Source organism: Pinus tabuliformis, chromosome 2_2 (genome assembly GCF_031772625.1).
Source record: "Pinus tabuliformis cultivar Carrire ecotype Pingquan chromosome 2_2, CPIR1, whole genome shotgun sequence".
NCBI lineage: Eukaryota > Viridiplantae > Streptophyta > Pinopsida > Pinales > Pinaceae > Pinus > Pinus tabuliformis.
In genome coordinates this window covers 544876885-544887237 of record NC_142300.1, presented here as the reverse complement: position 1 = coordinate 544887237, position 10353 = coordinate 544876885, and the positions used below count along the sequence as shown (strand labels likewise).

General features: G+C 39.2%; 1 non-coding gene across 1 annotated transcript; it reads right to left on the bottom strand.

Annotated features, from left to right (window-relative positions):
* Window positions 1-331: 331 nt before the first annotated feature.
* TRNAV-UAC (transfer RNA valine (anticodon UAC)) lies at window positions 332-403 on the bottom strand. Its single transcript has one exon. It is a non-coding gene; the product is annotated as a tRNA-Val (tRNA).
* Between the last annotated feature and the right edge of the window lie 9950 nt (window positions 404-10353).

The following is a 10353-nucleotide window of genomic DNA, read 5'->3' as shown; positions in this document are numbered from 1 at the left end:
CACTATTGGTGCATATATATGGTGACGTTCATTGATCGTCACCAAAAGCCGCATTGCTAGAAGTATAGGTGTTGTGGTGACATTCAATGTCCATCATGAATAATGACTATAATGATGGACAACGACCGTCACCATTTCATATCAACAACAATGATTTATGGTTATGGACCTTTGAGGGTCGTCACTATTGATGTGTATATATGGTGGCATTCGTTGACCGTCACCATTTCATATTTTTGGTGAGGGTCGAAAAATGTCACCAAAGTTCATTGGTGATGGTCAAAAGAACCTCCATCACCAAAAATTGATCATCGCCATTCCATATGGATGTTAGGGCATGATGGAATCGAACCACCAACCTCCTGCTTGTAAAGCAGGTGCTCTTCCATTGAGCTAACACCCTTTAAAGAATTACATTTTTTAAAATTAGATCTTGAAACTTTATAAATTGTAAATTCTACAACTTTCAATAAATTAAAGTCTTAGCAATATTTTACTAAACAAGCGAAGCAACATTGAAGATTTAGGTCTCTACCTAATGGTTATTGAAGATATGAAAATTGGGTGTAGGGAAAATTAGTTATGTATAATAGAATCAATATGTTTAGTTGAATACTCAATTAGAAGTGAAACTCTGAAGACATTTATAACCTATAAATGACCTATAACTATCAAATTCACCAAATATTGCAAATGAAATGTCATAAGTGGATATCATATATGGAAGAAGAGGAGGTAGGGACTAGGAACCCTTGTACATCTTAGCATGCCTTAGCACTTGGCACATATTAGCTTGTTTGACATGTCTTCGTACTATCTGGCACATCTTAGCATGCCATAGCATTCCCTAACACACCTTGGCAGTCATGACATCACAACTAGCATTGCATTTTTCCATGACTTGGGAACCTTACATTCACTAGAACATCTTGGCACTCCCTAGTTGTCATGCCCTCTGTTATCCTCCATAATGTCCCAGGCTGATGAAGAGATCGATGGAGGTAACCATAGACCAAGCTTTTAGTTTGGTAGATAGCCCTACCAAACCAGAGAGGGCTCTCTCTATGAAATCACAGCCAAGAGATGACTGGAATGTAAAGGATTCTAGGCTAGATAGCTAAAGTCCGGTGGGTTTTTGGAAAATTTAGGGACTTGGAACTCTATCCATCAGTGTCTTGTATGGCAGGGACTTTGTCAAGGAGGCAAGGACTTGGAACTCTCTCTAGGATAAATCACCTAACATGCATGATACCTTTAGGAATTCAAGAGGGAACTATACTACAAAGTGGGAAAGAGGTTTCGTAGTTAACCTGCCTTTCACATTATGGTTGGAGTCAGTTTGTTGGCAAGATGTTGGATACCCCAACTTCCTTTTTATGGCTAAGTGCAAGATTGAATCCTTTGACATATTCCTCACTCAATTGTCATGAAGCAATGGGTTTTCTCAGAAGTGCTTCACATCTATAAAGTTTACCAGAATTGTTATTGAGTCTTTGGATGTGGTTATCTTTTCAAAGCACACATGTACAAGAAGACGAGAAATAATATGCCCAAATAATTTCAAGTTATCTTCCTGCGAATAGGGTGTTCCCTTCCATAAACCTAACGACTCACTCTACTTCTTTGTAGAGAACAAATTTGAGACTTTTCATGAATTGTGAGACAATTTCAACCCCATAACTATCAGTTTCTTATTTAAAGTTATACCCACTAGATTAGAACCCACACAAGGAGAATTCCATTCCCGTTTCAAAATAACCTCCAATCGAATTATACCATGCTATTTAATATTTTGTGTATTTCTTCGCATCCTTGGCCTGTGAAATAAAGACGCAACAAGTTACCTTGCATTTTCTATACTAACACTCCTAAACAATAATAAAGTATGCCCAAATCTGTCATTTCAAATGATCTATGCATCTCACCTTTTGGTTTTTCAATTATCGAAATTGTTACCTATATTGATGATATCATTGACAACCAAGGCCACAGTGGAAATAGCTGTTAGAGTTTTATCCGTGTTGCACTAAAGATGCTTTTCCTTCAGCAGCACTACAATACATTGTAGTTTTCATTCAGTGGAGAAGTGTACCTAGTAGGGGCCTTGGTATGTGTGCAAATGGGTTGAATTCGTAAGAGACTTTATCTATTGTTTTGAACGTGTTTCTCCTTCAATAGTATTTCATCCCAATAAATCCTTCAATGTACACCTTCAGCAAATGCATATAGCCTTGGGGTACATGCTATAGGTTCCAGTTTTGTTGTGAGGCTATAGCAACGATGAAAGAATCACATCGATTTTAGGCATCTTATTGTTGTTGTATGAAAGCATGCTTGTCTAGTGTTTCCAAAACTTATATAGAGCCATATTTATTATACTTTTATAGTTTGAATTAGATGCTTACTTTTCTTAATTTAGGTGTTTTTCTTAGTATTATTGTATGCACAGATTTATCTCTAAGAAAAGTGCACATTAGAGAAGGGTTCTATATTTTGAGCAGGGGACACTCTTCTAGGTAGGAGGTACTCTATTCTAGGGAGCTTATATCATGCATGTTAGGTGCTTTATCCTAGACAGAGTTCCAAGTCCTTGCCTCCTTGACAAAGTCCCTGCCAAACAAGACACAGGTGGATAGAGTTCCAAGTCCTTCAATTTTCCAAAAACCCACCTGACCTTAGCTATCTAACCTAAAATCCTTTACATTCCAGTCATCTCTTGGCTGTGATTTCATAGAGAGAGGCCTCTCTGGTTTGGTAGGGCTATCTACCAAACTAAAATCTTAGTCTGTGGTTACCTCCATCGATATCTTCATCAGCCTGGGACATTATGGAGGATAACAGAGGGCATGACAACTAGGGAGTGCCAAGGTGTTCTAGTGAATGTAAGGTTCCCAAGTCATGGAAAAATGCAATGCTAGTTGTGAGGTCATGACTGCCAAGGTGTGTTAGGGAATGCTAGGGCATGCTAAGATGTGCCAGATAGTACGAAGACATGTCAAACAAGCTAAGATGTGCCAAGTGCTAAGGCATGCCAATATGTACAAGGGTTCCAAGTCCCTGCCTCCTCTTCTTCCATATGATATCCACTTATGACATTTCCTTTGCAATATTTGGTGCATTTGATAGTTATATGTCATTTATAGGTTATAAATGTCTTCAGAGTTTCACTTCTAATTGAGTATTCAACTAAACATATTGATTCTCTTATACATAACTATTTTTCCCTCCACCCAATTTTCATAACTTCAATAACCATTAGGTAGGGACCTACATCTTCGATGTTTCTTTGCTTGTTTAGTAAAATATTGCTGAGACTTTAATTTATTGAAATTTGTAGAATTTACAATTTATGAAGTTTCAAGGTCTAATTTTAAAAAATATAATTCTTTAAAGGGTGTTATCTCAATGGAAGAGCACCTGCTTTACAAGCAGGAGGTTTGTGGTTCGATTCCATCATGCCCTAACATCCATATGGAATTCCAACGATCAATTTTTGGTGACGGAGGCCCTTTTGACCATCACCAATGAGCTTTGGTGACATTTTTTGACTGTCACCAAAAATATGAAATGGTGACGGTCAACGAACGTCACCATATATACGCATCAATAGGAACGACCCTCAAAGGTCCGTAACCATAAATCGTTGTTGTTGATATGAAATGGTGACGATCATTGTCCGTCATTATAGTCATTATTTGTGATCGATATTGGATGTCACCACAACACCTATACTTCTAGCAATACGAATTTTGGTGATGGTCAATGAACGTCACCATATATATGCACCAATAGTGACAACCATTAAAGATCCATTACAATAAATCATTATTGTTCATATGAAATGGTGATGGTCATTGTTCATAATTATAATCAATATTCGTGATGGATCTTGAATGTAACCATAACACCTATACTTTTGGCGATGCCACCTTTGGTGATGTTCAGTGTTTGGTGACCGAGGCTATGGTCTGTCACCATTACTTATATGCAATGGTGACAGTCCATATCTGTCATTATAAATCATTATTGGTGACGAACTTTGAATGTCACTACAACACCTATATTTTTGGCGATGCCACCTTTGGTGAGGTTCAGTTTTTGGTGATGGAGGCTATGGTCCATCACCATTGCTCATATGAAATGGTGACGGTCGTTATCCATCATTATAAATAATTATTGGTGATGGAATTTTTATGTCACTACAACACCTATTCTTTTGGCAATGCCACCTTTGGTCACGTTCAGTTTTTGGTGACGAATGCTCTTTTGACCATCACCAATGAGCTTATGGTGACATTTTTTTCCCCTCACCAACGTCCTTTTTTCTTGTAGTGAAGAGTGTGTGACAGGGAGTGTCAATGAGTTCCGGGTGTGGTAAGAGGGGAGTGACATGGTATGCTAAGTAGCGCTAAGTCATTCTAGCATACTAGAGCGACATGCAACCAATATGTGCTAGGTGCCAAGATGTGCCAAATAGTGCTAGGAAGTGTTAGAGAGAGTTAGGGAAACACAAGGGAGCACTAGGTGCAAATAATCCATGCAAATGAACGATTAAGAGTTTGTGACAGGAAGTGTTAGTGACTTCAGGGTGTGCTAAGGAGGCAGTGACAAAGTATGCTAGGCAGTGCTAGGGCATTCTAGAGGCCAGGAAAACATGACAAGATGTGCTAGGTGGTAACGTGTGCCAATGCATGCTAGAGAGAGTTATGGAGTGTCAGGGAAAAACAAGGGAGCACTGGTTCCAAATGCGTGGAAATGAATGAATAAGAGTGTGTGTCAGGGATTGTTAGTGAATTATAGGTGTGCTAAGGAGGGAGTGATAAGGTATGCTAGGTAGTTCCAAGGAATGCTAGAGTGCCAAGGTGACATGCCAAGATGTGCCAAGTCTTAGGGTGTGCCAATGTGTGTCAGGGAGTGCCTTAGAACACAAGGGAGAACTAGTTAAAATTGCATGGAAATGAATAGATAAGAGTGTGTAATAGGGAGTGTCAGCAATTTCCAATTGTGTTAAGAAGGGAGTGACAAGGGTGTATGATAGGCAGTGCCAATGCATGCTAGAGTGTCACGACATGTTAGGGAGTGGTAGGGTTTGTTAGGGAGTGGAAAATCATGCCAAGGAATGTAGGGGATGATAATGTGTGCCATGTAGTGCCAATGGATTGTTATACGTGCCAGATGTTATGGCATGTGAAGATGTAAACTATGTTGCTTAGTTGTTTTATGGGCACACTTGGATGTGATCCTTGACTTGGTAACTTGTTAAGTGGGATGAGTTAATATTGGAAATGAGAAGCCTAAGATGATTTATAGTCCATTAGGGGAACAAGGCATAGTCTAGTTGTAGTAAATGTAACTTGGTAAAGTTGTTGTAGTCGAGGCAGGACTTGGCTAGGTTCCTAAGTCTAAAAGAAAATAAAGGTAGTTATGAGGGAGTGATAATTGAGGAGTGCCATGGCATGCCAAGGAATGAAAAGGCATGCTGACATATGCCAGATAGTGTCAATGCATGTCAAGGAGTGTTTAGGAGTGTCAGGGAATCATAAGGGAGAACTAGGTCAAAGTGCATGGAAATGAATGAATAAGAGATTATGCCAGGGAGTGTCAGTGAATTCTAGGTGTCCCATGGACGAAGTGTGTTAGGAGAATTTCATATTAGGACTTGTAGGAGGAAAGCCTACAATTGTGATAAGAGGATGGAAAAAGCAGTTTGAGACAAAGGGAGACTTTGGTCTAGACACAACACTATTTTTTCAATGACTTGGTTGGGTTCCCAAGTCACAAAGAAAGTAAGGTTATCTATGAGGGCATGAAAACTAGGGAGTGCCAAGGTGTGCAAGGAATTTCAGGAAGTGCTAAATCATGTTATAAAGTTCCAAGGAATGTTAGGCATATCAAGACATGCCAAGTGCTAAGGCATGCCAATGTGTGCTAGGTTCTAGGATGTGGCGCCAACACATGCCAGGGATTGCCAAGGAAACACAAGGGAGGACTCATTTCAATTACATGTAAGTGAATGAATGTGCGTGTGTGATAGGGAGTGTTAACAAGTTATAGGTGTGCTAAGGAGGGACTGACAACGTATGATAAGCAGTGCCAATAGACAATAGAGTGCTAGGAAATCCTACTAAGATGTGACAAGTGCCATGGTCTACCAATGTGTACCAAGGAGTGTTAGGGAGTGTTATGGAAACACAAGGGAGCACTAGGTCATAATGCATGGAAATGAAGGAATAAGAGCGTGTGGCGTGGAGTGTTAGTGAGTTCCAAGTGTGTTAAGAAGGAGTTATAAGGCATGCTTGGCAATGCTAAGGAATTCTAGAGTTCTAGGGCGACATGCGGCCAAGATGTGCCAACGCGTGTAAGGAAGTGTTAGTTGGGAGTGCCAGGGAAACACAAGGGAGAACTATGTCAAAATGAATGGAAATGAACAAATAAGAGTTTGTGATTAGAAGTTTCAGTGAGTTCTAGGTGTGCTAAGGAAAAATTGACAAGGTAGGCTAGGCAGCGTTAAGTCATGCTAGAGGGTAGGGCGACATGCCAAGATGTCATAGGTGCTAGGGTGTAACAACATGTGTCAAGGAGTGATAAGGAGTGCTAGGGAAACACAAGGGAGAACTAGGTAAAAATGCATGGAAATGAATGAATAAGAGTTTGTGACCAAGAGTGTCAGCGATGTCTAGGTGTGCTAAGGAGAGAGTGACAAGGTATACTATGTAGTGCCAAGGAATGCTAGAGTGTTAAGGCAGTAGGCCAAGATGTGTCAGGTGCTAGGGTGAGCTAGGGAGTGTTAGGGGGTGTCAAGGAAACATAAGGAAGCACTAGTTCAAAATGCATGGAAATTAACAAATAAGAGTGTGTGAGAGGGAGTTTCAATGAGTTCTAGGTGTGTTAAGGAGGGAGTGACAAGGTTATATGCTAGGAAATGCCAAGGTATGCTAAACTACCAAGGCATGTTAGGAAGTGCCACTATGTACTAGGGAGTGTGAAAGCATGCCAAGGAATGTAGGGGATTTTAACACATGCCACATAGTGTTGAGGCATTCTAAGAAATGTCAGGTGCTATGGCATGTTAAGATATAAATTGTGTTGGTTAATTGTTTTAGATCAAGGTTGGATGTGATGAGCCTTGTCTTGGTAACTTGTTAAGTGGGATGAGTGAGATTATACATGAGTACCCTAAGATGAGTTACAAGTAGTTCTTAGGTGAAAAAGGCATATGTTGAATTTCCTTGACACATGCGAATCCGAGTTTGTCCTTAGAATTTTTTATGCGAACACACTCAAGTGCCACAACACATCTACTATGCAGAACGAAATCTGCCATGAAAGAAAAAGTAATGGATTGAATGCCCATAGTTTAGAGTCTGCACATCTTCATATGTTAATGCTTATTATTGTGATATACAATAGCCATTTATATGTCTGGTGTCAGACTCCTTTGGATATTTCTATCCAACAACAACATCTATGTGGTAAAAGGTGTACTGTCAGAGGTTGCTCCATCAAAAATAGCAACCAAATGGGACCTTACTGTGCACACAAATGAAGAATTAAGAATATTGTTATCTATGAGTGTTGATGTGGAGGTATGGGACAAAATTACACACGCAACGAACCTTTTTTTTCAACCAATCAAGATCTAAAAAGGAAAATGTGTGATTATATATACATATGTGATATTATTTGGAGAAATGCCAACCTAACCCACAAATTTGTTGACATTTTGCTGGAGCTGACCTATAATTGTTCCTAAATTTAATTAACATGTAAAATAGCACTGACTTTTCAATACAAACTATAAATTGATAGGAGTATGGCCAAATTGTGAAAGTGTAAAAATTGGTATGGTTTAAAGGGACCGATCCCTTTGAAAAGTCTTAAATGTGGTAATGAAGGTTGAGCCTCGTTCTAGAACCCCTTTGGGCATCCATCTTAGGATTTGGTGTGGGATGCAACACTTTAGAATAATTTTTGTAGGAGTGATGTCAACACTTGTATAGTGACATGGGGTTGGAGTTGGCCTGTCAAAGCTCATTGGTCTACTTTGGAACTTCTCTAGGGTGATGCCTTAGATGATTTGGAGTACGAGGGCAAGATTTGATATTTAGTTTGCATTGAAGAAGCTTTGGAGGCTAGATATTGCAAGAAAACCCCTTATTCTGAACAAGGAAGCACATGCCACTAAAGAAAGTAACAAGAAGTACACAGATTTGAAACTCAAATCACATCACTATTTATTACTCTTTGAAACAATAAATAACTAAAAATTTCAAACACTACTATTCACTTTTCCTTTACTCTGGAAGGTACAATGAATTTGGAAATATGTACAACAATGTCTCAACTTTCTTAACTCCTAATCCTAATGCACCTTCCTTGCATGGATAGACAAGGCAATTAAAGTTTGTCGCTAGTGAATATGATATGAGATATGCAAACATGCTTCCGTAGCTAAGGTTGAGAATTAATAACTAGGGAAGTCCTCCTTTTAACTGTGCATGCAAAAACTAAATAAAGTAAAGAGTTTCGCTACTGCAGGTTCCAGAAACGAATCCACTGCCTAAGGTAATTGCTTTGCGCAGAACAAGATATTAAGGACTCAGAAAATTTGTTGCTTCCTTAAAGAGAGGTGTATGCCAAACAGAACTAAGCTATCATGCACTATCCTCCAAATTCATTCAGCTTTAACATAAATCTTGTGCCCAGAAAAAGACAAGAGACCAATATCCAACAGAATTTGCTAACCATCCAGAGACCCTTGTTCTCAAACAACGAGATAATAAGGGAATGTCAACTAGGGTGGAATATTTCACCACCGAAATTGACAAGAGATAGAAGGGGTCAAAAACTATCAGACCTAATGCTCAAGAACAAATGAATTAATCCACACTTGGTGATCCAAAATGAATTCAATCCTTCTTTATTTATAGATTTTCCAGAGGGGTTTCATATTCTTAAGTGATTAAGTAAACCTTACTCCAAACCCCAAATTTGGGATTTTTAAGCCCAGTTTCCCCAAAAATTGCCCAACAATGGGTATTTTGGGTTTTTTCCCCCTTTATGGAGGACTGTAGCCTACCGGGATGGATAGGATATTACGTTCCATTCCTCCTCAATTTGTAGAGGACGTTACATGGCACCTACTAAAACAAATAGTGCTTTAGTTTAGGAGGTAATAACTAAATTCTTGTTGGCATTATGATGCATGTGTTGTACTTTGTGGCAACCCACTCGTAGAAGAACATCTCACTCATTTATAACTAGATGAATCTACAGAAGAGATATCAGATGTGACTGAATGCCAGATAGCTCAAAGGAATCAAATGACAGTTCTCAGTATTGACAAGATAGCTTTTCCATCAAGTCCAAAGGGGGAGATTGTTGGCATTATGAGACAAGTATTGTCCTTGATGGAAAATCACACAGATGACAGATCATATTGCAGCAGATCAGTAGCAAAGATTTGATGATCAGACTACAAAGAATGATGAAAGAAGAGTATATATGCAGGTTCTGAGTACATACGTAGGATCAATATATACCAAGTAGGGTATACAAGCAGGTTATACGCAGGTTCACTATGTACCAAGTCGCGTATATACACAGGTTTGCTATATACCAAGTAGGGTATACACGCAGGTTATACCCCGCATCTCCACCAATTGTTGGAAATAACACTAGGGGGGGGTGAATCAGTATTATCAAATCAATAAAACTTTTTCATTTCCATATTCAGATTCATATACGCTACTTCAGTTAAGGATACCCACGTATATACGCAACTATGATTAAGGCAACTAGCGTATATCCAGAATACTTATGATTAAGTTAATCCATTAAATGTTGATCTTTAGTTAGTGCATCAGAACTTAATTAACCATATGAACAATAAGAAAGTGCAGTAAAACAGAACAGATCATCACACACAAGAAGCACACATGAACACCATGATATAAGGTGGAAACCCACTGTGGGTGAAAACCACCCGCTTCAAGTCATCTCTATCTTCTTTTAATAAGAAACTTCATTTTACAATAGTTCTATACTGGTGCAGTCTTATACCAGTACGCAGGCTTCTACCTACAGAGGGCTACAACCCTCTCTCGTTTTTAGACTCTCCTGGATGGGAGCTACAACCCCCTTAGCTCTTGTACTAGCTGATCCATTTACTAGTACGTAGGTGCCTGCCTACTGAATGCTCCAATCTTCACTCGTTCTCCAGCTGCTACTGGAAGGGAGTTACCACCCCCTTGGCTCTTGTACTAGCTGATGTACTAGTATGTAGGCGCCGACCTACAATCTCCTTTCATCCTCCAGGGACCACATTTCATACATTTTCAAATTAGATACTCC